Source organism: Pristiophorus japonicus, chromosome 17 (genome assembly GCF_044704955.1).
Source record: "Pristiophorus japonicus isolate sPriJap1 chromosome 17, sPriJap1.hap1, whole genome shotgun sequence".
Classification (NCBI taxonomy): Eukaryota; Metazoa; Chordata; class Chondrichthyes; family Pristiophoridae; genus Pristiophorus; species Pristiophorus japonicus.
The window spans coordinates 25,044,729-25,066,081 of NC_091993.1; the positions used below are offsets into that span (position 1 = coordinate 25,044,729).

At 46.6% G+C, this 21,353-nt stretch overlaps 1 long non-coding RNA gene across 1 annotated transcript in view; it reads right to left on the bottom strand.

The window, feature by feature from the left end:
• The window catches only part of LOC139228145 (uncharacterized), an 89,939-nt gene extending 73,398 nt beyond the window's left edge, over positions 1-16,541 (bottom strand). The window contains exon 1 of the long non-coding RNA XR_011587506.1: positions 16,517-16,541. This is a non-coding gene — a long non-coding RNA (uncharacterized lncRNA). The remainder of the gene's footprint in view (positions 1-16,516) is intronic.
• Between the last annotated feature and the right edge of the window lie 4,812 nt (positions 16,542-21,353).

The following is a 21,353-nucleotide window of genomic DNA, read 5'->3' on the forward strand; positions in this document are numbered from 1 at the left end:
CATGTTCTAAATTCCCCAGCCAGGGGAAACATCTTCTCAGCATTAACTCCGTCAAGGCCCTTAAGAATTTTATATGTTTCAATTCAATCACCTCTCTTTCTTCTAAATTCTAGGGAATATAGGCCTATATAGGACCACAAGGCTCTACTCGAATCAACCCTGGTGGGTAGCATAGCCGAGACTGATCCTGTCCTACTCAAATCAGACACATCATCCGCACACAATTTAGAGGGATCAATCCAAGTGATAAGGAGCAGAAACTCTGGGATTGGGCTATGATGAGACTGGAAAAACTTGGGTTACAGGTAGGACAGGGAGTGACTCTTTCCCCCGAGGAGAGGAACCGCGAATCTTGAGAAGGAGAATTCCGAAGAGGGAGACATCATCTTAAAATTCACATGAAGTCGGACAAAAGTGGTTCCAAAAAATAAAGTTCTTCACACATAGGTTGTGAGGATGTGAAACACAAAGGTCAAGGTGTAAGGTCAATTGAGGTATTTAAAAAGGAGGTAGACACTTATTTCGGAAGTAAGGTTATTAAACACTCGGGGACAGGTTGGGTGCATTTGTGCCCCCTGTTGGCGCCCCCAGGGCTAACGGGGAGCAAATGACTTTGCCACCGGGCGCAGCACGGCTAACGACTCCCACTAAATTCGGCAGGAGTTTAACGGCGGCGCTTATGGCGTTGCACCCGGAGATTATCGTCGTGTACATCGCCTCCGTTAGCGCCCCGGCCCCTAAATTGGGGATCGCTCCCTGAAGCAGCGCCGGGCAATGACAGTGACAGCTTCAGGGAACGCGTGCCAGGCAGCCCGTCCGCTCCCGGGGCGAAATGTAAAGGGGAGGCAGCTGAGAAACAAAACGTGCCATTTCCGTTGCCGCTCCGGTCGCAGTTGGTTGGCGGGGTCAGTGCCGCGATCGCTCAGCCTGGCGCTCTGCGGCCCAGTGCATAGCGCTGATGAGGCGTGCGACCCGTTACCAGAATTTAGCGAGCGGGGCGGGACTTCCACGCCTGACGCAAAACGTCCCGCCTCCCTCCCCCAAACGGGGAGATAGTGAATTTCTAGCCCTTGGAGAAAAAACAAGAAAATGGGATTAAAGAGAGAACAAAAACAGCGGAGCTGGCTTGAGGAGCCCAACAGCTTACTGCTGTTCCTATGTTCTGGCTCTTAAGCAAAACCAACGTAGTAATTATCACATTCTTCCTCAGCCATCTGCTCCTGGCTCACTCACGCAGCCTGAGCCCTTGCTGTGTCGATCACCTAGCAGACTGCCTCTGTCACAAAACGTGGATTGGAACATCGGAATCGGGGTCCTAGCAATGGTTCTTAACACTCTGTGCCCTGGGCAATGTCACTGTTAATATCCCACCAGTCCAAAACACATCCATGAACCACTATTTTCATTTTCTGTCCTTTAGACCACGTCTAGTCATGGCTCAGAAGGTTATGGGTTCAAGTCCCGCTCCAGGGACTTGACAACATAAATCCGGGCTGACACTCCAGTGCAGTGCAGAGTGCTGCACTGTCAGAGGTACTGTCGGAGGTGCCGTCTTTTGAATGAGGCATTAAACGAGGTCTTCCCTCTCAGAGAGACATAAAAGATCCTATGGCACTATTTCGAAGAAAAGCAGAGGGATTTCTCCCTGGTGTCCTAGCTAATATTTATCCCTCAATCAACATAACAAAAAAACAGTTATCTGATCATTATCACATTGCTGTTTGTGGGAGCTTGCTGTGGGCAAATTGACTGCCGCGTTTCCCACATTACAACAGTGACTACACTTCATTGGCTGTAAAATGCTTTGAGATGTCCACTGGTCGTGAAAGGCGCTATATAAATCCAAGTCTTTCTTTCTTCCTTTCTATGCTGCTGTAACACATTGCTCTTTAATTTGATCAACAAGTTTTCTGTGTGACACCTTCTCAAACACATTTTGAAATATGTCTATATATAACATCCTCTTTATCATGTTTTCTTCGGTATTAGTTAAGGAACAGCATCCCGTGAAAGTGATGGAATTAGTCTCAGCAGGGAAAAGCTTCAATTGAACCACGTACGAGAAGATCTAAATGGAAGAGTAGCAAGAGGTTGATCGCCACAGGAGCTGACTGAGCTAAAACCTCAATGGTGAGATCTCGCAATTCCTGTGGTCAGCTTCTTGACAATGACTGACCAACAGATTGTTCTGACCAGACCTCAATTCAAACTGAGACTCATCCATCCATCCATCCATCCATGATTAATCCTATACTATCCCCCTCACTGCATAACGAAACAGACAACTAGGAAATCCCTTGTGTATCTGATTACAAGTAACCACCACTAACTATACCAGTAGTCACCACTGCTTAATTGAGTAACTAACAACAACAACAACTTGTATTTATATAGCGCTTTTAACATAGTAAAACATCCCAAGGCGCTTCACAGCAGTGTTATAAGACAAATCAGATAAATTTGACACCGAGCCACATAAGAAGAAATTACAGCAGATGTAGGTTTTCAGGAGCATTATAGAGAGGTAGAGAGGTGGAGAGTTTTAAGGAGTGAGTTCCAGAGCTTAGGGCACAGGCAGCTGAAGGCACGACCACCAATGGTTGAGCGATTATAATCAGGAATGCTCAAGAGGGCAGAATTAGAGGAGTGCAGATCTCTCGGAGGGTTTTGAGGCTGCAATAAGATTACAGAGATAGGGAGGGGCGAGGCTATGGAGGGATTTGTAAACAAGGATGAGAATTTTGAAATCGAGGCATTGTTTAACCGGGAGCCAATGTAGGTCAGAGAGCACAGGGGTGATGGATGAACAGGACTTGGTGCGAGTTAGGATTCTAATTGTACCCTACCTTACAACATATATGTGTTGTACATTGCTACATTTGCAAAGTACAGGTTAAACCTCCCTTATCCAGAACTCCCTTATCCAGAACCAGCTCTCGTCCAGAACCATTCCCGGCCACCGAGTGGCGCATGCGCAGAACTCCAACATGAACAAATTGAAGTCCTTCCTCGCTGCCAACTCCCGCAATCGCTGGCCTGACCCTGCGATCCACCGCCCCCGCCCCCCTACGATCTCTCTGCTGCACTCCCAGCCCCAGGCCATCCAGTCCCAATATCCCTTTGCTCAGTATCTGTACCATCCAATTTAACATGACCGCCCCTCATCCGGAAAAATCTCTTATCCAGAACAGGCCAGGTCCCGAAGGTTCCGGAGAAGAGGAGAGGTTCAACTTGTACTTCATTGGCTATAAAGCGCTTTGGGACGTCCAGAGGTCGTGAAAGGTGCTATATTAATTAAAGTTGCTTCTTTTTTTTTTGCTTTGAATTATATCAGTAATCATCACTAGCTCGATCAGGTTTTGAAAATGCTCAGAGGAATGGATAATGTAAATGCAAGCAAGTTATTCAATTTGAATTGTGAAGGCAGAGCTGTAAGATGTGAATATTATCAAACCTGAGGCAAGACTTGAGATTAGAAGGCTTGTCCCCTCCCACACAGTCCTGAATCTGTGGGTTGAAATCCCAGCTAAAGCTTTTTGATGCTGTGCTGATTAATTACCTGGTCAGAAGGATGGCTACGAATGCTTAGCATAAGTTCAGAGAGAAATGACTGAGTACCATGCGGAGTATGCTGGATGCTTAGCTGATGTCACCGTGGAGAAGACAGATTAAGAAGAGGAGCCTGTCAGCGACATAGAGTGTAGGATATAGAGAGTCTGAATTTTGCTTTTATTTACCTTTGTGGGTTAAGAAGAAACCTGAAACAAGCCTCAATTTCAAAATTCTCTATCCTTATTTTCAAATCCCTCCGTGGCATCGCCCCTCCCTATCTCTGTAATCTCCTCCAGCCCCACAACCCCCGGAGATGTCTGCGCTTCTCTTATTCTGCTCTCTTGAGCATCCCCGATTATAATCGTTCAACCATTGGTGGCCGTGCCTTCTGTTGCCTGGGCCCCAAGCTCTGGAACTCCCTGCCTAAACCTCTCCGCCTCTCTACCTCTCTTCCCTCCTTCAAGACGTTCCTTAAAACCTGCCACTTGTCACCTGCGCTAATTTCGACTTATGCGGCTCGGTGTCAAATTTTTATTGCACAATGCTCCTTGGGATGTTTCATTACGTTAAAGGCACTATAAAAATACAAGTTGTTCTTGGCGTTGTTTCCTCGTGCAATTAAATGAGGTGGGTCGAGTCTATTGGAGAGAGAATTAGACATGAGGTATGGAAGGAGCAGGCTTGATAGTCCAATGGTCTTGTCTCATTCAAAATTTGAAGGAGAACGTTAGCATAGTGGTTACATTACTGGACTAGCAATCCAGATAGTTCTGGGCTCATGGCAGCTGGGGAATTTAAATTCAGTTATCAAATATATCTGGAATTTCAAAAGCTAGTATAATGGTGACCATGTAATAACCGGAATGTTGGAATAACCCAACCCTTTCGGAAATCTTCCATTCTTACCCGGTCTGGCCTGTATGTGACTCCATAACTAGCCCTCTGAAATGGCCTGGCATGCCACTCAGTTATGGGAAATTAGGGATGGGCAATGTAAAGTCCTGTCCCCTCAGTACAGATTCACACGAGGCATGTAGTGAAGTCAAGGTCACTCTGGACCTGCACCTTTATTTCACAGCTCTGGAATGCTGCACTTGTCTGAGACCTGTCCTTATATACCCGTCTCTTGCAAGTGCACCCCTGGTGGTAAGGTATGCTGGTGGTTACAGGTCATATCTTAGTACAGTCATGTACAGCATGTTAGGATACAGTTATATATAATAATGTAAGATGCATGACATCATGGCAGTGTGGGACCTTGGATTTTAAGCATGCCTTGTTTAATGATTTGCACTGCTCTCTCCGCCTGGCCGTTGGAGGCCGGCTTGAACGGTGCCGTCTTGACGTGATTTATGCCGTGGTCAATTATAAAGTCTTGGAATTCTGCGCTGGTGAAGCACGGACCATTGTCACTGACCAATATGTCAGGGATTCCGTGCGTTGCAAACATGGTTGCAAGGCTCTCCACAGTGGTGGAGATTGTGGTCAAGTTTAAAATGGTGCATTCGATCCACTTTGAAAATGCATTTACAACTACGAGGAACATTTTGCCCACGAATGGGCCCGCATAGTCCAAGTGCATTCGCGACCACGGTTTGGTAGGCCAGGGCCAGGGGCTCAGTGGAGCCTCCCTGGGGGCATTGCTGAGTTGGGCACAAATGGTGCACCTTCGGATGCAGAGCTCCAAGTCCACGTCAATACCAGGCCATCAGACATGGGATCTGGCTATGGTCTTCATGAGAACGATCCCTGGGTGCTCGCGGTGGAGCTCCCGGACAAATACCTCTCTGCCTCGCAGAGGCATGACTACGCAGCTGCCCCACATCAGGCAGTCTGCTTGTAGTGATAGCTCATGCATGCGCCTGTGAAAGGGTTTTAATTCCTCGGGGCAGGCATCGCGAGCCTCTGCCCAGTCACCGGTTAGGACACATCTTTTTACTAAGGATAATGTGGGGTCGCTGGCCGTCCAGGCTCTGATTTGGCGAGCCGTCATGGGCGAACCTGTGGACTCAAAGGCATTGATTGCCATGACTATCTCACAGTCCTGTTCATCAGACCCTTCCGTGGTCGCCAGGGGTAGCCTGCTGAGCGTGTCGGCACAGTTGTCTGGGCCTGGTCTGTGCCTTATGGAATAGTCGTAGGACACCAGCATGAGTGCCCACCGTTGAAATCGCGCCGAGGCGTTGGCGTTTATTGCCTTGGTCTTGGATAGGAGGGACGTGAGGGGCTTGTGGTCGGTTTCTAACGCAACCTTGGCCCGAAAAGGTATTGGTGCATCTTTTTGACACCGTACACGCACGCGAGCGCTCCTTCTCTATCATTCCGTACCCGCGCTCTGCCCGAGAATGTGACCTGGAGGCATAATCCATGGGTTGTAATTTGCCCACACTATTGACATGTTGCAAAATGCACCCGACCCCATATGCTGACGCATCGCATGTGAGAACTAGCTTTTTACCTGGGTCAAAGAAAGTCAAAACACTGTTGGAACACAGAAGGTTGCGTGCCTTATTGAAGGCGCGTTCCTGGGCGTCCCCCCAAAACCAATCGCTCCCCTTCCTGAGTAGCACGTGGAGAGGCTCCAACAGCGTGCTTCAGTTCTGCATAAAGTTCCCAAAGTAATTGAGTAGCCCGAGAAAGGCGCGCAGTTCTGAGACATTCCGGGGCCTGGGTGCCAGGCGAATTGCTTCTGTTTTGGACTCTGTTGGGCGGATTCCATCAGCGGCATTCCTTCTGCCCAAAAATTCAATCTCGGGTGCGAGAAACAGGCACTTGGATTTCTTGACTCGTAGGCCTACCAGATCCAACAGCTTTAGTACTTCCTCCAAATTATGGAGATGGGAGTCGGTGTCCCTGCCCGTGATAAGTATGTCGTCTTGAAATACAACCGTCCCCGGGATGGACTTGAGCAGACTCTCCATGTTGCGCTGGAATATGCCAGCTGCCGACCTGATGCCGAATGGGCATCGATTGTACATGAAAAGACCTCGATGTGTGTTGATGGTGGTGAGTAGCATGGATTCCTCGGTCAATTCTTGCATCATATGTGCAGATGTGAGGTCTAATTTTGAGAAAAGTTTACCTCCAGCCAATGTAGCAAATAACTCCTTCACTCTGGGCAGCGGGTACTGGTCCTGTAGGGAGACTCTGTTTATGGTAGATTTGTAGTCCCCACAGATTCATACGAATCAATCAGGGTTCATGACTGGGACGATAGGACTTGCCCAGTCGCTAAATTCCACAGGTGATATAATGCCTTCCCACAGAAGCCTGTCTAGTTCGTGTTCAATCTTTTCCCTCATCACATAGGGTACAGCTCTGGCCTTGTGATGGACCGGTCTAGCATCTTGTGTGATGTAGATTTTGACTTTGGTCCCTTTGAAAGTGCCCACACCTGGCTAAAAGAGATGTTCAAATCGCTTTATAACTGTTGAGCAGGAGGTCCGTTCCTTTAATGACATGGCATGGACATCATTCCATTTCCAGTTTAGTTTTGCCAGCCAGCTTCTCCCCAGCAGTGCTGGGGGGTCTCCGGGGACAATCCACTGGGGAAGTCGGTTCACAGTTCCTTTGTGTGTGACAGAGAGAATGGCGCTGCCGAGGACTGGTACGATTTCTTTGGTATAGGTCCTTAGTTTGGTGTCGACCCTTGTGAGTTTTGGTCTGTCTCTTTTATGCGGCCACAATTGTTCAAATTGTTGAGCGCCCATGAGAGATTGACTCGCTCCCGTATCCAGCTCCATGTTGACAGATATCCCGTTGAGTAGGACCCTCATCATTATAGAAGGTGTCCTGTTGTAGGAGCAGCGGCCATTGATCGTGTTGACCCACTGTACACCGGTGTCCCAGGTACTGTCCCCACCATCTTCTGGTCCGATTTCCGACCCATCCGATTCGTATACCAGCCGAGCTGCCGTTTTTTTGCACATGCGGGCCAAATGCCCTGTATTTTTACAATTTCTGCAAACAGACTGCTGAAATCGACATTTCCTTGACGAGTGCCCACCCCCACACCTCCAGCACAGACCTGTTCCATTGTTCAAAGAGTTCCCAAAGAATGAGCTGCGTCTGGCTGATCTCTCGAGCTTTGTCTCAGTTTGTAGTTGATTGCTCGCATTGTGGGTTGATGAGGTGTGAACGGCCGTTCTTGTGGCCCTTGATGGCCTCTGCCTGCTATCAAGAGCCTGTTCTCCCAGTTTTGTCTGTGTGTGGGGGTAGCAGCTTGTTTAGTGCTGTGAACTTCTTCTTCCGATATTTCGTTCGTTGTCATACCTGCATTGTAAATCAACTTCGTTTCTTCTTCCCCGACCAAGAATGTCTGTGCAACCAGTGCTGCTGCCTCTAAGGTCAGGTTCTTGGTCTCTATGAGCTTTTGGAATATGCCTGCGTGGCCTATTCCTTCAATGAAAAAGTCTCTCAGCATTTCTCTCCTCAATTCATCGGAGAACTCACATAAACTAGCCAACCTCCGAAGTTCCGCCACATAGTCGGGTATGCTCTGGCCCACACAGCGTCTGTAGTTGTAGAACCTGTGTCTGGCCATGTGTAGGCTGCTCGCTGGCTTCAGGTGGTCTCTTACCAGTGTGCTCAATTCTTCAAACGACTTGCTTGCTGGTTTCTCGGGTGCCAACAGATCCTTCATTAAAGCGTATGTTTTCGAGCCACAGCTGGTCAAGAGATGGGCTCTTCTCTTGTCTGCCTTATCGTCGCCTAACCAGTCTTTGGTTACAAAGCTTTGCTGGAGCCTTTCTATAAAGTCCTCCCAATTGTCTCCCGCATTGTACTTTTCATCTGATCCGTTGTTCGCCATTCTGTGGATTCTGTAATCCCGTAACCCGTCGCCACTGTAAAATCCTGTCCCCTCAGTACAGATTCACACGAGGCATGTAGTGAAGTCAAGGTCACTCTGGACCTGCACCTTTATTTCACAGCTCTGGAATGCTGCACTTGCCTGAGACCTGTCCTTATATACCTGTCTCTTGCAAGTGCACCCGTGGTGGTAAGGTATGCTGGTGGTTACAGGTCATATCTTATTACAGTCATGTATAGCATGTTAGGATACAGTTATATATAATAATGTAAGATACATGACAGGCAATAAATGGTGGCCTTGCCATCAATGCCCAGTGAATGAATAAAGGAAAAAAAATTGGGAACCACGTTTGAAATGGGGACCACGTTTGAAATGGGGGTTGCAGTTCATCTCGGGCAAAATGCGAATTGACAGCCCGTTTTACACTCCGCCCGATTTTCGTCTCCATTAAGTGTAAAATGAGTTGCCAAAGTGCCATCACGTGGTTTGCTCTAACACCACCCTGTTCCCCACCCCCCAATGGATTTCTAAAATGCTTTGTATCGTCTTCGCACTCCAAAAGCTGCAACGGCAAAGTGAAACCAGCATTTGCCGAAAGAATAAGAAGCTGCAAGAACTGGAGTGAGGCTGATGAAGGCGACAGAAAATGCATTAATTCTTAATGTTTGAAATTATAATTAGTTAGCGGTAGCTGTTGGGTAGTGAATGTGACAGAACATGCTAATGAGATTGCTGAGCAAGTTGGAATTGAAAATTAGGTCGTGAAAAATGCAGCTAATTACATCTCAACGATATTAAAAGACTTGGATTTATATAGCGCCTTTCACGGCCACTGGACATCTCAAAGCGCTTTACAGCCCAATGACGTACTTTTTGGAGTGTAGTCACTGTTGTAATGTGGGAAACACGGCAGCCAATTTGCCTCATGGTGCACTTGGATTGGTCGAACAGATGCTGTTCGAACAGATGGGTCTTTGGCTGCTTAGAATCATAGAATTATATAGAATCACAGAATCACAGATTGATGTGAAGGCCTTAGAGAGGGTACAGAAAAGATTTACGAGAATAATTCCAGGGATGAGGGACTTCAGTTACGTGGATAGACTGGAGAAGCTGGGGTTGATCTCTTTAGAGCAGAGAAGAGGTGTACAAAATGATAAGGGGTCTGGACAGAGTAGATACAGAGAGAAACTGTTCCCATTGGTGGAAGGGTCGAGAACCAGAGGACACAGATTTAAGATGATTGGCAAAAGAACCAAAGGCGACATAAGAAAAAAACATTTTACGCAGCGAGTGGTTAGGATCTGGAATGCACTGCCTGAAAGGTGATGGAGGCAGACTCAATTGCGGCTTTCAAAAGGGAATTGGATAAGTACATGAAAGAAAATAAAATTGCCAGGCTGTGGGGAAAGGGTGGCGGGCTGGGACTGGCTGAGCTGCTCTTGCAGAGAGCCAGCACGGGCTCGACAGGCCAAATGACCTCCTTGCTTCCTGTAACCACTATGATTCTACAAAGGGTCCTATAGAATCATATAGAGCCATGGCATCATATAATCATGCAACAAAGAAAGAGGCCGTTCAGCCCTTCATCCTGTGCCAGCTGTTTAAAAGAGCTATCCAATTAGTCCCACTCCCCTGCTCTTTCCCCATGATCCCTCACATGGCAGGGACTGAGATGATGCCTGGTCTGGACACCAAGATGAACACTGGACCACACAGATAAAAACTGGATTTTTCCCACCGAGTCCACCTTCTGTAAAAAGCCTGCCAACTACCTGGCCAGAACATGGACAACAGGCACTCCTGTTCTGGTCACACATGACATGTCTTCTGTTTCCAATGCTGATCACTTCATGTTTCCTGTAAATCACTGCAATGTTAAATATTTAAACAGGCTGCACTGCACGGCCTTTGCACCAGAGGCCCATATGCGCTTGTTCATTCTCGAAAGAATCTATCATTTAAACAGAAAGTAATCGCTGGTGCTCTGGGGCATCACAATCAAAATAAAAGTCTGAAAGAATGCTAGTGTTCAACAGCAATGATCTTTTTAAAAATGTATTCATGGAATGTGGGCATCACTGGCAAGACCAGCATTTATTGCCCATCCCTAATTGCCCTCGAGAAGGTGGTGGTGAGCCGCCTTCTTGAACCGCTGCAGTCCGTGTGGTGAAGGTGCTCCCACAGTGCTGTTAGGGAGGGAGTTCTAGGATTTTGACCCAGCGACGATGAAGAAACGGCGATATATTTCCAAGTCAGGATGGTGAGTGACTTGGAGGGGAGCTTGGAGGTGGTGGTGTTCCCATGCGCCTGCTGCCCTTGTCCTTCTACGTGGTAGGGGTCGCGGGTTTGGGAGGAAGCCTTAGCAAGTTGCTGCAGTGCATCTTGTAGATGATACACACTACAGCCATGGTGCGCCAGTGGTGGAGGGAGTGAATGTTTAAGGTGGTGGTGGGGGACCAATCATGCGGGCTGCTTTGTCCTGGGTGGTGTTCTTAAATGTTGTTGGAGTTACACTCATCCAGCTAAGTGGAGAGTATTCTATCACATTCCTGACTTGTATCTTGTAGACGTTAGAAAGGCTTTGGGAGTCAGGAGGTGAGTCACTCGCCACAGAATAGCCAGCCTGTGGCCTGCTCTTGTTGCCACAGTATTTATGTGGCTGGTCCAGTTAAGTTTCTGGTCAATGGTAACCCCCAAGATGTTGACGGTGGGGGATTTGGTGATGGTAATGATGTTGAATATCAGGGGGAGGTGGTTAGACTCTCGCTTGTTGGAGGTGATCAATGCCTGGCACTTGTGTGGCGTGAATATTACTTGCCATTTATTAGCCTAGCCTGAAAGTCGACCAAGTCTTGCTGCAAGCGGGCACAGATTGCTTCATTATTGAGGAGTTGCGAATGGAACTGAACACTGTGCAATCATTAGCAAACATCACCATGTTTGACCATATGATAGAGAGTCGTTGATGAAACAGCTGAAGGTGGTTGGGCCTAGGACATAGTCCTGAGGAACTCCTGCTGCGATGTCCTGGGGATGAGATGATTGGCCTCCAACAAACATAACCATCTTCCTTTGTGCTAGGTATAACTCCAGCCAGTGGAGAGTTTTCCCCCTGATTCCCAGTGACTTCAATTTTACTGGGGCTCTTTGATGCCACACTCAGTCAAATGCTGCCTTGATGTCAAGGGGAGTCACTCTCACCTCACCCCCGAAATGTTAGCTCCTTTGTCCATGTTTGGACCAAGGCTGTAATGAGGTCTGGAGCCGAGTGGTCCTGGCGGAAGCCAAACTGCGCATCGATAAGCAGGTTATTGGTGAGTGTGCCACTTGATAGCACTGTCGATGGCACCTTCCATCACTTTGCTCCTAGTAAAGGATCCTCTAGGAATGAGTGACCATAACATGGTTGAATTTCAAATTCAGTTGGAGGGTGAGAAAATTGGATCTCAAACCAGTGTCCTAAGCTTAAACAAAGGAAACTACAAAGGTATGAAGGCAGAGTTGGCTAAAGTGGACTGGGAAAATTGATAAAGTGTGGGACGGTTGATGAGCAGTGGCAGACATTTAAGGAAATATTTCATAACTTTCAACAAAAATATATGGTACAAACGGGAGACAAAAGGACCAACGAGAAAAGACAGAAACACTTGCATTTATATAGCATCTTTCATGGCCTCAGGACGTCCCAAGGTGCTTTACAGCCAATGAAATGAAATACTTTTGAAATGCAGACACTGTTGTAATGTGGGAAACGTGGCAGCAATTTGCGTGCAGCAAGCTCCCACAAGCAGCAATGTGACAATGAGCAGATAATATGTTTTAGTGATGTTGGGGTGAGTCGTGTATTAATCAAACTTTACCACTCTTAAATATATCAAGGAATATTTTTTAATGAAATTTAAAAAAAATAATAATTTATGTTCTAAACGCAACCTGATTGTGCTGGTTCGTGGCAGATTTTACGTTCGGCGATATGCAAATAAGTTGGAGCAGATACTTGAGGAAATAAAAACCACTTCTCAAAACCAGCGTAATTTTGACGCTAACTTTACACCCGGATCGCCGATTGCGCCCAAAGCAGAAACTCGACCCTAATATTCAGATCAAATACTTAAAATTATTCAATTGAAGAACAGCTTAAACCTGGCAATGCGAAATCATAAACAACAGAAGCACAAGAAAGTCAACTCACCTGAAATTCCCAGCCATTCTGCATTTATCCAACATGCTAATCTCAATTTCCCTAATCAACAACAACAACAACCTGTATTTATATAGCACCTTTAACGTAGTGCTTCACAAGGGTGTTATAAGACAAAAAACATTAATTTGACACAGAGCCAGAAGAAATTACGGCAGATGACCAAAAGCTTGGTCAAAGAGGTAGGTTTTAAGGAGCGTAGAGAGGCGGAGAGGTTTAGGGAGGGAGTTCCAGAGCTTGGGGCCCAGGCAACAGAAGGCACGGCTACCAATGGTTAAGCAATTATAATCAGGGATGCTCAAAAGGGTGGAATTTGAGGAGCACAGATATCTTGGGGGGGTTGTGGGACTGGAGGAGATTACAGAGATAGGGAGGGGTGAGGCCATGAAGGGGTTTGAAAATAAGGATGAGAATTTTGAAATCGAGGTGTTACTTAACCGGGAGCCAATGTAGGTCAGCGAACACAGGGGTAATGGGTGAGCTGGACTTGGTGCGAGTTAGGACACAGGCTGCCAAGTTTTGGACGAATGTGGGAGGTCGGCCAGGAGTGTGTTGGAATAGTCAAATCTAGTGGTAACAAAGGCAAAATATGGTGTCCCATGTACTCTTCCTGCTCCCGATATTCTCGCTATGTTAAAGTTAAGATTCATCTCACCATCTCCGAACCTTAATTATTCTATGTCAGGACCTCCTTCTCTGTCCAATTCCTCAATTTACAGGCAAGCTTGGCATCTCCTGACCACTATTTCTTGACTGACATCATCTTCCCCCTATCTCTTTTGAACCTCTGTCGTGTCCTACAATATCAGCCCTGGTCTCTCATCGTGATTTCTCCAAAATAATTGAAGAAAATCAACATTGTTACTGTTTGAGTGAAACCTAGTACCCATGATGAGATTTTTATCTTTTACATGTTGCTGATCAGGCTCGGTGGAATGATTTGAAGCAAGTTAACTGCATTTTGATTAAACTGCTTTCATTTTTCGATCCAGATACTGCAGTATGCCTGTCATGCTCTCAGCCACTTAAACATTCTTGAAAGGTACAGCTTGATGCCGTGCATGTGAAATTAAATGTTCTCCTTCCTGACAGATGACAAGCATATTTTATTGCTGCTTAAGTAAGCAGAATTTTTTTGCCTGGCTTGTATTAATAGTCAGCTTTTGATTGTACCTACACAAATGTTTGATTACATATTCACTGTCGTTTTCTCCAGGGAAGTGTCTTTTCAAAGATCGTTTTCTGTTTTCCTCATGATTTTTCAAACTCATTTTCCTCACTTCCTCCTGTAGCTTCCCCCTCCCGCTTGAAAAGCAGTTTGGGCCCTGCACCTCTCCTTGTCTACCATAGAGTTCAACAACTTCTGATCATAACCTCTGCCCATATTTTGTTCCCTTTCCTCCCTTTTTTTTGTTAAAACCGTTCCCCCCCCCTCCCCCCTTATTTTTATTTTTTATTCTTTTCTCTGTTTCCCAAGGCAGCCGGTGGTGATTCCACCATTCACACCCTAGCTAGACTCATCTTTTGTTTCCTAACTTGTGCCATTACCATCTCAAGTTGGCCCATCGTCCCTTTTGTTTCTCAAATCTCTCCTGCCTTCCACCCTATCACAGACCTTCCCCTTTTGTTCTTTCCTCCCCTCCCCCTTTCAGTGCCCCTTGCGATTCCTGTTAATTTCGACCTTTTGCTAGTTCTGACGAAGGGTCGCAGACCCGAAACGTTAACTCTGTTTCTCTCCACAGATGCTCCTTGACCTGCTGAGATTTCCAGAACTCTCTGTTTCTGTTTCAGATTCCAGCATCCGCAGTATTTTGCTTTTGTATCGATAACTCTCTGTTAGCAGGACATGTCAAAGTACGGGGTCAGAAAGGAGCATTTATTGGCCTTCCTTAGCTGCCCTGACTGTGAGGCTCACTGAGCTGCTTCAGAGGGTAGTTAAGAGTCAACCACGTCGCTGTGGGACTGGAGTCACATGTAGGCCAGACCGGGTAAGGACGGCTGGTGTCCTTCCCTAAAGGACATGAGTGAACCAGTTGGGCTTTTACAACTTTTACCAATTTCGAAGAAGAGCAGGGAAGTTCTCCCCTGTGTTCTGGTCAATATTTATCCCTCGAATCAACATCACAAAAACAGATTATCTGATCATTATCACATTGCTGTTTGTGGGAGCTTGCTGTGCGCAAATTGGCTGTTGCATTTCCTACATTTGTATTAGCATATAGTATTAGGCAGTCCCTCGTGTCGAGGATAACCCACTTCCACAACAAAAAGGGATGTGTTCACAGGCGTTTCAATGAGGGACCTGACATTCTAGGTCCCGAACTACATATTGAAGGTTGGAAGATGCCTGTGCGTGGATTCTTTTAACATGTGGCGGCCATTGCACACCAGCCACCACACGGGCTTGACAGAGCTAGGCCTTGGTCCAGTGGTAAGGGTTAACCAAGTTGACTGGAGACCAAGCTCTGCTGCACGGACCCAGTGCGCATACATATCGCAGTGTGGGCTGGCCCGTGCTGCCCCGAGGCCCTCGCCTCTTCTGGGCCCCGACATCACAACAGTGACTACACTCCAAAAGTACTTCGCTGGCTGTAAAGCGCTTTGGAATGTCCTGAGGTCGTGAAAGTCGCTACATAAATGCAAGTCTTTTTTTAAATTATTGCTGCCTTAATGTTGTGGGTTCTGAATCAGTCCTGAGCCAGCCTTGTGGGTAGGATATCAGCTCTGTATCTGGACCAGATACTTTAGCTGAGCTGTACTTGGGCGAGTGTTGCCTTGTACCTCAGCCCGTGTCGCGGGCACCGTAACAGACCTGTACCTGGGCCAGTCGGTGGTGCTATACCAGCACTGCAGCAGGGTCAGGTTACGGGTACTGTGCCAGTCCAGTATCTGGTGTCTTGGCTGCATGGTCTGTGCCTGCATCAGTTTTGAGGGCACTGCACCAGGACTGTGCCCAGATCGCTGCTGCAGGAACTTTGCCAGATCTGTTTCTGCGTCTGTTTTCAGGACCTGCACCGATGCCGGGTCAGACTGCTTTTTTCCCCTAATAGTGCAGCAATAATGCTCCACAATGCATTAGACTTACTCGATGATCCAAGGCTGTACATAATAGGTGGAGAGGCTGATGCAAGGGAGTTAGCAGCAGAAGATCAATATGCCCGCCTGTGGCAATAAAACACACTGAGTGCGTTCTCTGATTTGGACCATTATATGCAATCACTACATGCCGGTATAAATTAAGGACCGACTGATCTGTGCAATCCCATGACCTTTATGTGCTGCACAGACCCCGGACACTGCACAGAATGGAGTCCTGATTTCCAGCCCTTTATTTTTCCGCTCTGTGAAGCGGAAAGGTACAAATCTCACTGAGTACACTTCACCCATCGTGACCAGGGCACCAATCCACTCCATCACTGGGACCTGCACCCGGGGCACAAGCTGCCTCCTCGCCTCTGAAGTCTTTCCCGAGCCACAGTACACAAGAGGCGAATGAATCTCCCATATCACCGACTGGAACACGGGGTGACTCAACAATTCTTCCATTAATTAATTTCCATATTGCAATAAAGCACGATACTTTTTTTTTGTTAGATACTTAACTCAACTCTGCTCCAAGCATTTCTGACACTAGCTCAAACAGATCAAAATCCCAGCCCCTTAATATCAATTCAACTTTTCTGAACCATTTTCCTAAATCACACAACAGCCAGTCCACAAAAGACCAACGTGATATTTCAGCTGCGAGTTACCTTTTTGCTAATTTAACTCTTCCAAGTTTGACAAGGACAGAAGTTAGTTGTAGACTCCGAGAGCTGCTCTTGCAGGAATCAATTTCCAGTCGGGTTATGAATATCAATTAAAAAGCTCGGGAAAGGCGGAGGGAAAGAGGGAGGGAGGGAGTTAGAACATGCTAAATAGTCAGAGGTCTCCCCCTGTCAACTCACCACAAACAACACGGGGACAGCATCTCTCCCCAATTCGGAGCAGACTGTTCTGGGCATGCACGATCTCAAAATGGTCGTTAGCTGCTGTGCAGCGCCGTGTGCTGCTAACAATGTGAATCAACAAGCAAACCCGTGAGCCCTGGTCTGCACCGTGTCTGTGGTGCTGCCGCTCCACTCCCCAACAGGGAGAGCCCGCTGCCAGCTCCAACAAGCGACTGCAGTGGAGGAGGAGAGAGGACAGCAGGGAGCATGCGAGCTGTCAAATGGTCCACAGGATCAGTAGGAAATTCTGTGACGCTACACCCTGAAGTGGGAGGGGGGGGGGGTTGACATCATTCACAATGATAATGAGAGACGTGTTCAGGTTTAACTCTTTCAGTGGCTGGCAGGACATTTTTAATGCCACAAAATACTATAATATTATTTTATAATTTTTCTTCAGTGTGTGGGGGGGGGGGGAGGTTTACTGTCTATTTCGCCTGTATTATTTTCTCATGCTCCGCCTTGAAAGCAGTAAGGAGATATCAGCACTCACCTCTCACCTCTTAAAGTGCCTAAGCCTGGGCTTGAGTGGGTGGGGGTATTTCACGATCTTAAATCAGAGTGCTTGTGGGTTCAATGCCCCACTCCAAGAATTGAGCACATAATCTAGGCTAACAATTCAGCACTTTGCTGATGAAGCACCGCCTTGTTGGAGCTGCTATCCTTCAGTTAGGATGTTAAACTGATGCCCTCCCTGCCTGTGCAGGTGGACACAAAAGATGCCATGCCGCTATTCAAAGGTAGGGCGGTGTCCTGGCCAACATTGATCCTTTACCTCACACTGCCAAAAAACAGAATAACTGAAGTTTGTGGGATCTTATCTTCACCTGCTGCATTTGCCAACATCATCATCGTCATAGGCAGTCCCTCGAAATCAAGGAAGACTTGCTTCCACTCTAAAAGTGAGTTCTCAGGTGACTGTACAGTCCAATACGGGAATTACAGTCTCTGTCACAGGTGGGACAGACAGTGGTTGGAGGAAAGGGTGGGTGGGGAGTCTGGTTTGCCGCACGCTCCTTCCGCTGCCTGCGCTTGTTTTCTGCATGCTCTCGGCGACGAGACTCGAGGTGTTCAGCGCCCTCCCGCATGGTCTTTGGCCAGGGACTCCCAGGTGTCGGTGGGGATATTGCACTTTATCAAGGAGGCTTTGAGGGTGTCCTTGAAACGTTTCCCTGCCCACCTGGGGATCGCCTGCCATGTAGGAGTTCCGAGTAGAGCGCTTGCTTTGTCAACACAACACCAGTAACTACACATCAAAAGTAGGTTGTGAAACACTTTGACATGTCCTGAGACCATGGAAAGGCTCTATCTAAATGCAAGTTCTTATGTAGTACTAAGAAGCTGTGGGTTCGACTTTCATTCTGTGCTGCACTCACTGATCTTAATGGGACGGCTGTGGCTCAGTGGGCAGCACTTTCACCTCTGAGTCAGAAGGTTGTGGGTTTGAGTCCCACTCTAGGCACTTGAGCACAAACATCTAGGCTGACACTCCAGTGCAGTGCTGAGGGAGTGCTGCACTGTTGGAGGTGCCATCTTTTGGATGAGATGTTAAACTGAGGCTCTGTCTGCTCTCTCAGGTGCATATAAAAGATCCCATGGCTGCTATTTTGAAGACGAGCAGGGGAGTTATCCCTGGGGCCAATATTTATCCCTCAGTCAACATCACAAAAAACAGATTATTAGGGCATTATCACATTGCTGTTTGTGAGAGCTTGCTGTTCACAAATTGGCTGCCGCATTTCCTACATTACAACAGTGACTACACTTCAGAAGTACTTTAGGACGTCCTGAGGTCATGACAGGCGCTACATAAATTCAAATCTTTTTTCTTTTTGGAGGACTGACATTGACCACAATTAGCCAGGGCGAAGGAGGAGAAGAATCAATCAGGGGTGAACTTCTGTGCACTCCATCCATCGTAAACCCTTTCTTTATATTTTAATTGCATAAAGTGCACAGGGAAAATTGGCCCTTGATTGCGAGCCAGTGACTCATGTTGGAAATACAATATGTGCGCATGACAGGGGAGGACAGATCAGGCTTGGACTTTCAATGGTGATGAATGGTGACAAATCAAATCCCAGCAGGAATCAGCACCTTCAGAGATGAGTAGAGAAACCTGGTTTAAAAACTGTAGTAAGATTGCTCCTGGACCTATTTCGACTGAATAACAACTTCTGCACAGAGTCAGTACAAAGTATTTCCAAACATATTCAGTTCATTCAGAATCAATAATTCTCAGAAATTATTCTGTATGCAAAATTAAATAGATTATTGAATGGTCAAAAATTAGGCTTAGGCAGGAATGTACAACAGGCGAAATCATATCAGTCGCCCATTATTCAGTTCTATTGACCTCGATAGAATTGGATATTATTCATGTCCTATAATGGCTGGTAATCGCGATTCTGTGTGTTTTGTCTACCCTCCCAGATCCAATTACACCCCCGTAAAGTTCAGTAAAGGACAACAGGTTTATGCTCCCAGTCGTCCTGTCACAACTTGAATATTGAGCAAACCAAGTTCTAAGTCCCTGGCCATTGGCTGAGCATGTTGTCAGTCTACAACCAATTGAACCAGAACATAAGAAATAAGAGCAGGATTAAGCCATTCGGCCCCTTGAGCCTGCCCCACCACTCAACAAGATCACGGCTGATCTTTTACCTCAACTCCACCTTCCCGCCCGATCCCTTGATTCCCTTCGTTCCCAAAAATTTCGCGACCTCTGTCTTGAATATACTCAACGACTGAGCATCTGCTGCCCAGTGAGTGAAGAAATTTCTCCCCATCTCAGTTCTAAATGGCCGACCCTTTATTTTGAGACTGTGACCCCGTGTTCTAGATTCCCCAGCTAGAGGACTGCTTCTTCACATAAAATTGCCTTAACCGCTATCAATAAGAATATAGGGTCCTGCTGTACCTTGCCCTTTGTTTTAATCCTGTTGGCAGGCTATTTGACTTTAGGTGGCTTCACAGTTAAGCTCTGTCCTGTCCTCACCTGACGTCCACACTCATACACATGTGCTTTCTAACTTGGGTGACAGGACGGGATAAAAAGGAGTGCGATCCCTGGCTGATTATTTTTCCCACTTCCGTACTCCAGGAGTGCTGACCCCCAATACTGTTGCACCCATACGACCACCTAGCCTGACATCGGCTAAATCAGTACAGATCAAGGTTCAAACCTAAGATTTTCCAGGCCTGGAAGGCTTAGTACCACACGAGGTATTTGTCTGTGGATTCACGAGAGGTTTCCGCCGCCCCCCCCCCCCAACCCCCACCCCTTTAGAAAAGCACCATTTCCACACAGGAAAAAATAGCTGCGAAATGTGAACAGATATGCCTGCCAATCCAGTGATCTGCTGACACTTTGGATCCAGATATTTTCCTCTTTTCTGGAGTGCTGTAACTTGACTTTGTCAATGCACAGTTGTGATAATCTCCTTATTGGGTCATAAGCCAACATTTGGTTTGGGTGTGGGAGGGGGATGGGGGAGAAGGGATAGAGAATACAATATTGTCATCCGGTAGGATGAGGATAAACTACCAAGTTAAAATAAATATGCTTTTCTGTTTCTACAAAACATTTTAACAAGGGCGGAAGTTTCCTGTGTTTTGTCTGCTTTGTAATATTTTGGATGATTGCAATTGAATTTCTAAAACATGATCAATGGGTCTAACTGCATGGTTCCTGCTCCACATTGCTATTTAAACCCCTGCTGGAAAGTGCATGTGTGTGGACATCAGCTAAGGCTAGATTTGGGCTTATTAGATAGGATATACAACACAATATTTACAGCACAAGAAGAGGCCATTCGACCCAGCAAATCCATGCCGGTATTTATGCTCCACACGAGCCTCCTCCCAACCCTCTTCACCACACCCCATCAACATATCCTTCTATTCCTTTCTCACTCAAATGCTTATCTAGTTTATCTAGCTTCCCCTTAAATGCATCAAAACTATTCGCTTCAACTACTCCCTGTGGTCACGAGTTCCACATTCTCACCACTCTCTAGGTAAAGATATTTCTCCTGAATTCCCTATTGGATTTATTAGTGACTATCTTATATTTATGGCCCCTAATTCTGGTCTCCCCCACAAGTGGAAACATCTTCTCTACGTCTACCCTTTCAAACCCTTTCATAATCTTAAACACTTCCATCAGCTCTTTTCTAGAGAAAAGAGCCCTAGTCTGTTCAATCTTAATGCCTCCCACAATTGAATTGCCTACAACACAAATGAAAAAAGACTACTTGGGTGATATATATCGGTATCGTATAACACAGGACCACAGGAATCACTTTACAAATCCATGTCTTCACTCAGGGGGTGGCGTGGGTCTGGAACTCTTTGCCTGAAAGGGTGTAGAGACAGAAATCTTTTTCATATTTAAAAAGTGCTGAGTGTAACGGAGCCAAATTTGCTGACAATACAAAGATAGGAGGAAAAGCAATGTGTGAGGAGGACACAAAAAATCTGCAAAAAGACAGGCTAAATGAGTGGGCAAAAATTTGGCAGGTGGATTATAATGTTGGGAAGTGTGAGGTCATGCACTTCGGCAAAAAAAAATCAAAGAGCAAGTTATTATTCAAATGGAGAAAGATTGCAAAGTGCTGCAGTATAGCGGGACCTGGGGGTACTTGTGCATGAAACGCAAAATAGTATGTAGGTACAGCAAGTGATCAGGAAAGCCAATGGTATCTAGGCCTTTATTGCAAAGGGGATGGAGTGTAAAAGCAGGGAAGTCTTATTACAGCTATATAAGGTATTGATGAGGCCACACCTGGAATAC